Source organism: Oratosquilla oratoria, chromosome 9, assembly GCF_046742065.1.
Source record: "Oratosquilla oratoria isolate Oo_2021 chromosome 9, ASM4674206v1, whole genome shotgun sequence".
Classification (NCBI taxonomy): Eukaryota; Metazoa; Arthropoda; class Malacostraca; order Stomatopoda; family Squillidae; genus Oratosquilla; species Oratosquilla oratoria.
Genome location: NC_134785.1, coordinates 68,761,583 through 68,774,082, shown reverse-complemented (window position 1 = coordinate 68,774,082; position 12,500 = coordinate 68,761,583). Strand labels below are relative to the sequence as shown.

At 44.3% G+C, this 12,500-nt stretch overlaps 1 protein-coding gene across 3 annotated transcripts in view; it reads left to right on the top strand.

The window, feature by feature from the left end:
- The window catches only part of LOC143028533 (chondroitin sulfate N-acetylgalactosaminyltransferase 1-like), a 492,873-nt gene that overhangs the window by 427,654 nt on the left and 52,719 nt on the right, over window positions 1-12,500 (top strand). The window contains exon 1 of one of the 3 annotated variants that reach the window (XM_076190791.1): window positions 6,071-6,119. The exons of the other annotated variants lie outside the window; for them this stretch is intronic. The gene's annotated coding sequence lies outside the window, so the exon portion shown is untranslated. Of the gene's footprint in view, window positions 1-6,070; window positions 6,120-12,500 lie in introns of those variants that run through there. 3 annotated transcript variants of the gene reach the window in all.

Genomic DNA, 12,500 nt, shown 5'->3' with positions numbered 1-12,500 from the left:
TTTTAAGCTGCCGGCAAGCTATCATATTCACATGACTTCGTGGAGCAATTTCGGAATTCGGTCGAGATGTAGATTAAAAAGTATGATACTAGTAACATATCTATGTGAGATGCACCATATTCTTGTATCACGTGCTAGACATGTGATCGTTTTTTCCGAGTAAGAGCTCTAATTTATCTATGGACCATCCTGTGACTACATACGCACACACGAACACACACATGCACACACACACACACGACTCGGTGGCACAGTTGGTAGAGCGCTGAACTGCTAGCATGGTGGTTCCCGTAGTACTTGGTTCGAATCCTGCCCAGGGCCGAAATTATTTCGGTACCGCTGCGCTTCGGGTGGTTACTCTGACTCTCGTGGGCGGGGAGTTGTGTGTGTGTGTGTAAGGTCATAGCATTACCCGTAGATCGGACCTACGAGCTCTGAGCTCTCTTCCGGGAGGGAAACAGCTGTCGATCACGAGTCCAACACGTGATCCAAAGACCAAATCCCAAGTGAATACACACGTACACGCACACGCACATATGTGCGCGCACACATGTACGCGCGCACACACACACACACACACACACACACACACACACACACACACACACACACACACATACAATTTCATATTAGATATGGTAATGTGAAATCATGGATATAAATTTAAGTTGGAACTGTACAATTTAAAGCTAGTTAGGAAATTGGAGAGTAGGAGACGGGGCCCAATGATCATCAATCCTTTCCTGTATACTACAATTAGATAAATGCATACACACATACACTTACGCACACACACACACGCACACACAGGCAAACGCACATACATACATGCACGCACGCACGCATGTACATACATGCACAAAGTAGTCAAAAATGTAAACTCAGAGAGGGACCTAGGAGTAATCATCTCAAGCGATTTGACACCTGACAAACATGTAAATAAGTTATTTGGAGAGACCTACCTACAACCTATTAAGATCAATGAAAGTGGCCTTCGACTACATGGATGAGGAGATGGTTAAGAAAATAATTATCGCATTGATAAGACCGAAATTACTGTAGAATATGCTATATCAATGTTGGCACCTAACACAAAGATAAACACAAGAATATTAGAAAGAATCCAAAGAGTAGCGACAAAAATGGCACCCACACTATCAAACTTGACATATGAACAAAGATTGGAGAAATTACAGTTGTCAACATTGGAGCAGAGAAGGGAAAAAGGCGATTTGTTGACCATTTTCAGAATTATGAAAGGGATGGAAGTTCTCGATAGAGATGACCTATTAAAATGGGACGAGAGGGAAACAAGAGGACACGAAAAGAAACTAAAGAAAGACAGTTACAGAAAAGACCTGAAAAAGAATAGTTTCCCACACAGAGTGATCGATGTCTGGAACAAATTGAACAGTGGAACAGTGAATGCCAGAACTATACACGATTTCAAGAAAAAACTGGACGTGGAGAGATACGAAAACGGGTCACAACGAGCATAGCTCCCGTCCCGTAAAATACAACTAGGTAAATACATCCAAGATCTATATACACCAGGTATAACCGTTTGAGCCGTTCTGCGCAGCTTCTGACGTCATCTGGTTGGTTCCGTTTTCTCTTTGTGAAACACTGAAGAAAACTGTGAAACGCTAAGGAATACTGGAATTATTATATATTCCCCCCGTTATCTCTCTCTCTAGCTCATTGCTATTATCAGTGTGTGTATGTGTGTGTATTTGTATACTTGTATTTTACGGGAAGGGGAAATATCGTCGTGTGTGCTTATATGTGTACACGTTCACATGTGTGTGTATGTGTGTGTTTGTGTGCGTGTGTGTGTATGTGTGTGTGTGTGTGTGTGTTTATATACTTGTATTTTACGGGAAGGGGAGATATCGTCGTGTGTGCTTATATTTGTACACGTTCACGTGTGTGTGTGTGTGTATTTATATACTTGTATTTTATGGGAAGAGGAGATATCGTCGTGTGTGCTTATATGTGTACACGTTCACATGTGTGTGTGTGCGTGTGTGTGTGTGTGTGTGTGTGTGTGTATTTATATACTTGTATTTTACGGGAAGGGCAGATATCGTCGTGTGTGCTTATATGTGTACATGTTCACATGTCTGTGTGTGTGATTTATCTTGGTCTTTTGGATCACGTGTTGGACTCGTGATCGACAGCTATTTCCCTCCCGGAAGAGAGATCAGAGCTCGTATGTCCGATCTATGAATTTACACGCACACACATCCCCAACTCCCCGCCCACGAGAGTTGGAGTAACGACACGAAGCGCAGCGATACTGAAAAAAAATCAATGCTAGGCAGGATTCGAACCAGGTACAGCCATTATGTCCGTTATAGAAGTCTGTGTCTCTACCAACCGCGCCACCGATTCGTCTATGCTTGTTGAGGTGTGTGTGTAATTATATATTTGTATTTTACGGAAAGGGGAGATACCGTCACGTGTGTTTATATGTGTACACGTTCACACGTTCACATGTACATGTCTGTACAATCTAATTTTTTGACGTAGAGATAATTTATGTGACACAGTATCACAATTTTACTTGTTAGAACCGTTGTAATTGAAGTTGGAGTATTTATGAAACTAAAGTGGTTTGACATTTGTATTTTTGATGTAAAAGAAATGTCGATGAAAATTATCTCCAGTCTCGGCCTCAGAGAAAGCAAATAAGATTCTAGGACTGATTGCGCGATCTTTTGAATTCAAAAGTCCATCTCTCATTAACAAGCTATATAAATAGTTAGTTCGTCCACATTTGGAATATGCTGTTTCTGTATGGTCGCCGAATCTCATTAAAGACATTGATAGATTGGAAAAAGTACAACGGCGAGCCACAAAGATGATTCCAAATATAAAAAATAAATCTTACGAAAATCGACTAAAACATATAGATATGTTTTCCCTAAAAAAGCGTAGATTCAGAGGTGACTTGATACAGGTCTTTAAGACTCTAAAGGGAATTGACAACATCAAAGTGACAATTTTCATACTGAATGAAAATCCGACAAAAAATAATGGTCTCAAACTGTCAGAAAATATATTTAATTTGGAAGTAGGTAGAAACAACTTTGCCAATCGTGTAGTTAATGAATGGAATAAACTTCCTGCAGAGGCAGTGCAATGTAGTTCAGTTCGAAGCTTTAAGATTCGTTTAGATAAACACCTAAGCAAGATGCTGTAATGACTGCCATTTATTTCATATTATTTGTATATTTATTATTTGTCTGTTAATTATTTGCTTGATTTTCATATCAATTTCTGTTGATTTAGCATTATTTACTATTTACCTGTTTGTATATCATTTAACTATACCTATGCATTTATTTATTTTATCTATTATTATTTATATTATAATTTTAATTTTCTTATTTATTTGTCATTGTTTTTTTTTCGCATCCGACCTAATTATGGAACAAAAGGTCTCCTATCGGCATGCTACTCCTTTGTAATCACATGTATGTGTGCGTGAGTGTGTGTGTGTGTGTGTGTGTTTATATACTTGTATTTTACGGGAAGGGGAGATATCGTCGTGTGTGCTTATATGTGTACACGTTCACATGTGCGTGTGTGTGTATTTGCAGGGAAACGATGAAAATTAACATTTGGCTTAATTCCTCTTTGGTTTGAGCCACAACCCTTAATGGCACAATAAGCCATATTGTCAAGATCTATATATACCGGTATATATAGATCTTCATTGTCAGAATATAACTAATTGCGTGGAGCGGTGCGAGCGGAGGCAGCAACATGTCCGTGCAACGAACCAGCTACAACTAACAGCGATGGGACGCGCGAACCCCACTTTGAGCAGCCAGGTGACGTCACGGGCCCGCTGCGCCAACACACTCGAAATTCGGTCGGAAGTGGTTAGACCTGGTATATATAGACCTTGAATACAACTAGGTAAATACACGCACGCACACTCACACGCGCGCGCGCATACACACGTATACACGCGCGCGCGCATACACACGCGCGCGCATACACACGCATATACACATGCGCGCGCGCGCAAACACACGCACACACACACGCGCGCGCGCGCCCGCACGCATGTACATACATGCGCACGCACATACACGCGCACGGACACACGCACACACGTGCACGCACACACACGCATACACACACACACACACACACACACGCACGCACGCACACAGTCGTACACACACACATATGCGTGCATACACGCATGCACACACACACTCACACGCGCGCACACAGACACACACACATACACACACACTCACACACACACTCACACACTCACACACACACACACACACACACACACACACACGCACACACATACACGCACGTGCACAAACGCACACATACACACTCACGCGCACACACGCACGTACACACTCATGAACACACACACACACATATGCGTACACACATATATGCTTGCACACACACACGCACATACACACACATGCTTGCACACACACACACACACACACACACACACACACACACACACGCATACACACACACACGCACACACACACGCGCGCGCGCACACACACACACTTGTACACACATAAAATTGGAACTAAGGAGATAAAGAAAGTGCGATCTGAAAAATATATACCTGTAGGAGTAATTATCTTAAACGACTTGTTCTCTGATAAATAAAAAACAAAATGTCGGAGAATCCTATAACTTGCTAAGATCAATAAAAGTGGCATTTACCTATTTGAACGAAGAAATTATATAAAAAAATATATATATTAGTTACTCTAATAAGGCCTAGACTGGAATATTCGGTGACATTATGGTCACCCAGTACCAAAAGGAATATAAAGAAAATTGAAAGAATCCAGAGAGCAACCACAAAAATGGCTCCAGTACTTTCAAACTTGCCATATGAAGAGAGACTGGCTAAATTGGAGTTACCTACTTTGGAGCAAAGAAGAGAGAAAGGCGACCTACTGACCATCTATAGACTCATGAAGGGCACGGAAATACTCGATAGAGAGGACTTGTTAAATTGGGACAAGAGAAACGCAAGAGGACATGGAAAGAAACTCAAAAAAGATAGTTATAGAAGAGATCTGAAGAAGAACAGTTTTCCACACAGAGTGGTGGACACTTGGAACAAACTAGACAAAACAATAGTGTGTACAAAAACCATACACGAATTTAAGAGCAAACTAGACACTGCGAGATACAAAGGCGGGACCCCACGAGCCTAGCTCCCATTCCTGTAAGATATAACCAGGTAAATACAACTAGGTAAATACACACACATATGCATGCACGCACGCACACGGCTCGGTGGCGGATTGGTAAAGCACTGGCCTCACAAGACAGAGAACCGGGGTTCGATTCCCCGGCCGGGCGGAGATAAGTTGGGTTTGTCTCCTTTCACGTGTAACCCCTGTTCACCTAGCAGTGAGTAGGTACGGGACGTTAGTCAAGGAGTTGTGACCTTGCTGTCCCGGTGTGTGGTGTGTGAGTGGTCTCAGACCTACCCAGAGATCGGCAAATGATGAGCTCTGAGCTCACTGCCATAGGGTGGTGTCTGGCTGTCTCGACAGAGACTGCAGCAGATCCGAGGTGAATACATACACACACATGCGTGTACACATACACACACACGCACACACGCACACACACATATACATGCGTTCATACACATACACGCACACGCATACACACACGCGCGCACGCACACACATATACATCAATCCCTTGCTCAAGATAGAAATGCTATGTTGGTGTGTGATTGTATGTGTGTGTGTTATGGATTTATTTTAACGGAATATTTATGTGTACTGATTTATGTAGACAAATGTGGCGTTCCCGTGGCATTGCAAGCTGGTCTCATTATTCTAAAACGAAAAAAAAAATTGAGACATTTCAACGCCTTGCTGCGTCGTCATGTTTACGGCAAGGTGAGCACGGAAGTAGCGGTATATGGAGTTGGTTCGTGTGTGTGTGCGTGCATGCGTGCGTGTGTGCTCCGTGTGGTGGTGGTAGAGGAGGAGGAGGAGGAGGAAGAGGGAGCTCCCGCCGGCTGGGTGGGTTACCTGCTGAGTCTTGCTGAAACCGCGGTAGAGAGTGCGCGTCGCGTCTTACGCCCGGTAGATTGCAGAAGCCGCAGCGTGCTGCGCTGCGCTGTGTTGTGATGTCTGTGCTGTGCAAGTGCGTGGGTCCTAAGCCTCTCCGGATTCTGCGCGGATAGGCTTAGTATCCGGAAGACCTTGTCTCGAATAGTGGTGATGCATAGTGTACGTGCAACAAGGACACTTTTGGATAGAGGCGCTGGAGAAAAACTGTGCGTTAGTCAACAAGGCGCTGCCTGGGACAGACACGATAATGGGCACAGTCCAGAGTCTTGTCCCATTAGGACACCCAAACCTGAACTATGACGTTACATGAGAGGGACGGGGATGTATCAGTCCAATTTAATCAAAACAACAAAAAACATCTGTTTAAGGAGATATCGTATAGAAGAAAATGCGATAACTAATCAGCAACGAAACGTTTTGATAGATACGCGGGCTAAAAGCGAATGTAAGCAAGAGCACGTGAGTGTGTGCATGAAGAGCTTCTGTGTACGAAGTCAGCTGGGGGAAAGGGGTGAGCGACATGAAGCTTGTACGACGTGGTCCCCCTGCCCCCCTGCCCCCCATCTAACCATATATGTCTGTTGGAACTCAACCCCTATCCCACGCGTCTTCATGGTCGTTGTCTCTGGGGGCGCTCCCCGCCAAAGGGCGCCGAGGGACACGAGCCCCAGTGGTGGCCCACGTGTGCCTCGCATGCTCTCAACCTCGTTTCGCACGGATCGACTTTTCGCCGTGCGCCGTCCACGACACGACGTCGTGCTTTCATATAACCATGGGTGTCTATGGATGCTTTCACACGTGGTCGTCACGTGTGAAAGTGTCGATAAACATCTATGGTTATTTGAGACCACGATGTCGTGTCATGGACGGCGCACGGCGAAAAGTCGATCCGTGCGAAACGAGCCTTACCCAGTCATTTCGCCGTGGCCTTCTATAGTGCCCCAGCGTTTAATATGGGCGGTGATCATGGGCGGAGGGGGGAGAGGAGGAGGAGGAGGAGGGCGTGGCTGTAATGTCTCATGCTAGCTCTGTTGCCAACCCATCCCATAGCAACGTCACTATCAAAGCTTACTGTGGCAAAAGCGCGCGCACATACACACACACACACACATACACACACACACACACACACACACACACACACACACACACACACACACACACACACACACATGAGCTTTTATCCGGGAAGTTAGTAACTGTCGATCACGATCAAACACGTGATCCAAGGCCATGCTGAATCACACACACACACACACACACACACACACACACACACACACACACACACACACACACACACACACACACACACACACACGAACGCTTCCTTAAACAGGACAGAAGAAGAAACAGAGGACATCGAATGAAACTGAAAAGACAAGGTTTTTGAAGGATATTAAGAATTACAAATTTCCAAATACAAATACACCTCTTCCTGTTACAACATAGAGGAAGAAATTGTACAGCCAAATTAAATTACCGATTTTAGATGGAAGAAGAGGAGGAACTCCATAAGTAGAGTTTATTGTGTAATAAAGGTAAACACATACACACACATGTGTGTGTGTGTGTGTGTGTATATATATATATATATATATATATATATATATATATATATATATATATTGTCACGTGCTAGCGCAGGTTCGAGTCCTTGGCTGTCCCACGTTTCAATTTCTGCATGTTGGCCTCCTCGAGTCTCTTGATGTTGATGGCTTAGAATTAAAGTGTATTCTGGCTGATGGATATATGTATATATATATATATATATATATATATATATATATATATATATATATATATATAATACACGTGTTTGTGTATGTAAACTGTATGTTATATGAACTTCCACCGTCACCCATGTCAGCCTTCATCCATTTGTTTGCCAACATTTATCCATTACAAACCTCTACTCAGTCCTCTCCCTCCCTCCCACCCTCCCTGTCTATCACTCTCATATTCTATTCATATATTTATTTTTCTATCAACTTTCCGTCTTCTCTGCCACCACCAGCGTTCCCTGTGCACCTTCATCCCGAGTCCCTCTTGTGGCGACTTTCCGCCCAGTTGATGTTCCTTCCTTGCTGGCCCGTCCATCCCTGGTCGGCTTGTTGGGTTAACTCCCTCTTTGCCAACATTTCAATCACCTCCCTGTCGGCTTTTCGAGTGCGCTAAAGCCCCTCGTCGAAAGTCCCTTTCTGCCACCACGGTGCTTGTAAGCCACCTTCGCAGGATGTGATCCAGAGCCCAGTAGCATTATTTAAGAGTAGATAATCTAGAAACTAGTAATCATTGGTATTGACCAGTGACCCAGGTTGTGGTGTAAGAAAGAGTTCGACACGCGTTGTGAGTTGTTCCAGAAATTAACCTCTTCTGAAAAGAGAGAGAGAGAGAGTACTCGTATTCCTTTATACAGGCAAATGATGGGCAACTTTTTTCAGCCACATGTATGGGGTACCCTTTTTGTTTGTTATGAGAACCGATTTGGCCTCTCCCCTCGCACAGTGACGTGCATTTGTCTTTTTGTCCCGGCGTTTGGTGCCCCTCCAAAATAAGAGAAAAAAAATTCTGAGTGCTGGAAGAAAGAGACCAAGCTGCCACGTGATCAGAGACACGAAAACCACAAGTCATTCCTTCTCGAGAGAAGTGCCTCCTCAAGACTTATGGCGCCATTGTTGTATCCATAGAAGATCGGTGCCCTTTACTTCCTTCAGGTTTTGGACTGAGCCTGTGGGTCCCTGCGGGCACCCACGAAGGAGGATGTGATCCCCCGTGGTCCTGGGATCTTTCGCCACAGGGACACCCAGCATTAGTGACAAATCCCCACTGGTGGAACATTGTCTCCAGTTTTATCCACTTTGGCTCTTCGAGCCATCCATCTCCTTCCTGATAAGTTATTCCGCTGGGTAGGCTTTTATTTGGTCTTGGTAGTTCCTTGATGGGAGTGTAAACAATGAGGTGGCAAGACACCCTGCGAACTCCCAATTCCACACCTCCCCCCACCCCCGCCACCACCCTACCATCCTTAAGGGTCGAGTCACCAGTGAGTCTTTTATTGCGTCCGTAAGTAGGACGAGCGGACCCGTGCCCACATTGGTGACAGAAGGCAACGGGGTTGATGAGTGTATTTCGGAAGAAAGCAACCCACAAGATAGGAGATACATGGACCTGGCTCTGTTTTATTTTGTTGATTTATTTTATCTATTTTATTTATTTATCTATTTTACCTGTTTTATTCATTTATCTATTTTACCGCAAAAGGTCACCCAGTGAAGTGATGTCGCCCACTGGTGAGAAAAAAAAGAAAGCGAAAAGTGAAACCGGGAAGCTTGTTTCGCATCCTCGTCGCGCCATTGCGAATGTAGGTCTTGAGGTGAAGCGGGCACTGGACTTGCTGCTGCTGCTGCTGTTGGAGGAGGAGGAGAAGGAGAAGAAGGAGAAGGAGGAGTCTTTGGTTTCTTTTGGGCCAAGTTGCTCCGCCGGCTGGACTTCCCCCATCGCTTCCTGCCAAGAGATCTTACTTTCTTGAGGATGCCGGGGTCGGATGGGTTCCAATAGGGGTGTAAGGTGTAAGCTGGGTGCGTGCCTTGGCTGGCTACATCCAATATAAGGAGGAAGAAGCATTTTGGTAGATAAATATGGATGGATGAAATGTGTGTGTGTGTGTGTGTGTGTGTGTGTGTGTGTGTGTGTGTGTGTGTGTGTGTGTTCACCTTGGTCTTTGGATCATATGTTGGATTCGTGATTGACAGCTATTTCTCCTCCCGGAAGAGAGCTCAGATCTCGTATGACCGATCTATGGGTAATGTTATGACCTTACACGCGCACACACACCCAACTCCCCGCCCACAGGAGTTAGAGTAACGACTCGAAGCGCAGCGATACTGAAATTTCAGCCCTGGGCAGGATTCTAACCCGGTCCGCCATAGTGACAGTCGAGGACTCTACCAACCGCACCACCAAGTCGTGTGTGTGTGTGTGCGTGTGTGTACGCGCGTATGTATAAAAGTATGATAATGATGATGGTGACGATAATAGTAATAGTAATAATTATAATAATTGTAATGATATAGTAACAATAGTAATAATAATGACAATGATAACAGAAGTATTAGTAATGAAAATAAAAATAGTATTGATAATAGTAATGATAATTATAATAATGATAGTAATTATTATTATTATTATTATTATTATGATTGATTATTATTATTATTATTATTATTATTATTATTATCATTAATTATTATTCCGAAGTTATCGTGCCAAACAGTGAAGATGAGATCCCCAGGCTAATGAGGGTTATGATAAGTTAATACCAGACGTTTTTATTCACTCAAAACCAGAACACTTTTTTTCGAGGCGTTAGGACAGTCTCTATCAATCCCATCAATGGGGAGACCTTCATGACAAAACTTTGTTCGTGTTGACGTCACACGATTTTATTTGGCTGAAAAGACGCCTTATACGTTCTTTCTGACATTCGTTGCTCTCATGTACACATGAATATTTATTTTATTTAGTATATTTATTTATAACAAATCGTTTATTTATTTTTGATGCTGTGTTGCAACACACTCCGCATCCTTCTTCAACTCCTTCAATCACTACATCAGCTCCCCGCTCTCTCTCTCTCTCTCTCTCTCTCTCTTTTAAGAGAGCATGGTCGTACATGTGTGTGTGTGTGTGTGTGTGTGTGTGTGTGTGTGTGTGTGTGTGTGTGTGTGTGTGACTGTATCTTTACATGTATGCCTACGTACTGTAGCCGTTTTCAAGGTGTTGTGGTCAGGAGAGGGAAGGGAAACAAAAGGCTGTAGCTCGGATGCTATCGAATCGATGGGGGGAAATTAGTGTTGATTGGATGGTGATAGACTGATGGAGGGAAAGGAGGAATGGAGGAGGTGTGTATTTCAGTCGTGGGAGGTAGAATAACCCCCTCCACAGCGGTTTTTGCATTTTAACGAATAGGATAGACTGAGTAGGCCTAACAATGTAGTAAGCGCTGAAACAATGGGTTGTTTTAAGAGATTATTAAATAACCTTATGGATAGGGATGACATATGGTAAGGGACATAGAACTGCCTAGTATAAGCATTATGGTCTCTTGGAGTCTCCTCTATTCTCATGTTCTTGTCTGCACATGGAGGTTCTGCGAAACAGACGTGGGAGAGAGTCATCTCCCAGCCGTTCGTCTTGAACCTCCATCAACGCCCTCACCTTCTGTCTGGAGGTGCGACCCAGAGGGGCTGACACTCAGTCCCTAGACCGACCTCGAGGCTGTCCTTCCTATTTTCATATAATGAGAGCTGACAACCGTTGACTGTTCCCTTCCCCTCTCCTGCCAACTGTTGCCATAGAAACCAACTCGGAGTAATACAATACAGACTGTAGTTCTTTACCTCTTTCTGGAGAAGTCCACGGGAAGGGGCCAGGACCGTTGGCGTCTACTGTGGGGCCGTGGGTTTCTAGTCATTGAAGCTTCAGGCAGTAGTTATTACCTGGATAATTCTCCTTGGATCTTTCCTTGTCCACAAGGATAGAAGCGCTGGTTATCCTGCCTCTCCCATGGTTGCAAAAGGATTGATGGACCCCGGGCACAAAAACATCTTCCCATTATCCTTGTATTGTCAGGCATTTTTCTTGTTTTGTGTTGTCCTTATTTGGGCGCTCGTCTCCCTTTTATGTAAACAATGAACTCGTGGGCCATTGGTGTCGTTAGGTACCACCACGCGGACCACTCCTTGCCCAGACAATAGCCAACCTTGGTGAGACATCGCTTGGTCATTCATGATCCGAGTCTCCATGTGTATTAGTCGTCCAAAGATCCCACCCTTTCTGTACGGCGAGTTGGTGTGTGGCCACTATAAGTCCTGCAATCATGTCAAACGCTTACTTGGAACTTGTCGTCCAAGAAGTGGAGAATCGAAGACGTGTCGTCCTCGTGGACTCTGACCTCCGTCGCCAGTGGCTTCCGTCACCACAAGTCTGAGTGCCACTTGTGTTCACCATAGAGCTACTGCAAGGGATGTCTAGAGTGTACACTGTGTAGAGTTGTCCACGAACCTCTGTGGTGATCACACTGCACCTGTTGCACTCTTGTTTCGGGTTTCATCGAGCGTTCGTCCTATTCAGACTTTGTTGTTGTAAGAAACGTTGATTTATGTTGTAAGAATCATTAATTTATGTGGCCTCATGACCACCGTTAGCATACCCACCATTCTCTCTCTCTGTCTCTCTCTCTCTCTATCTATCTGTCTCTCTCTCTCTCTCTCTCTCTCTATCTGTCATCTCTCTCTCTCTCTCTCTCTCTTTCTCTTTCTCTCATGCTGCGACAGTTTTTTACAACAACTAATCATCCTGGTAGCAACCTTAACACATAGGGCAAAGGTG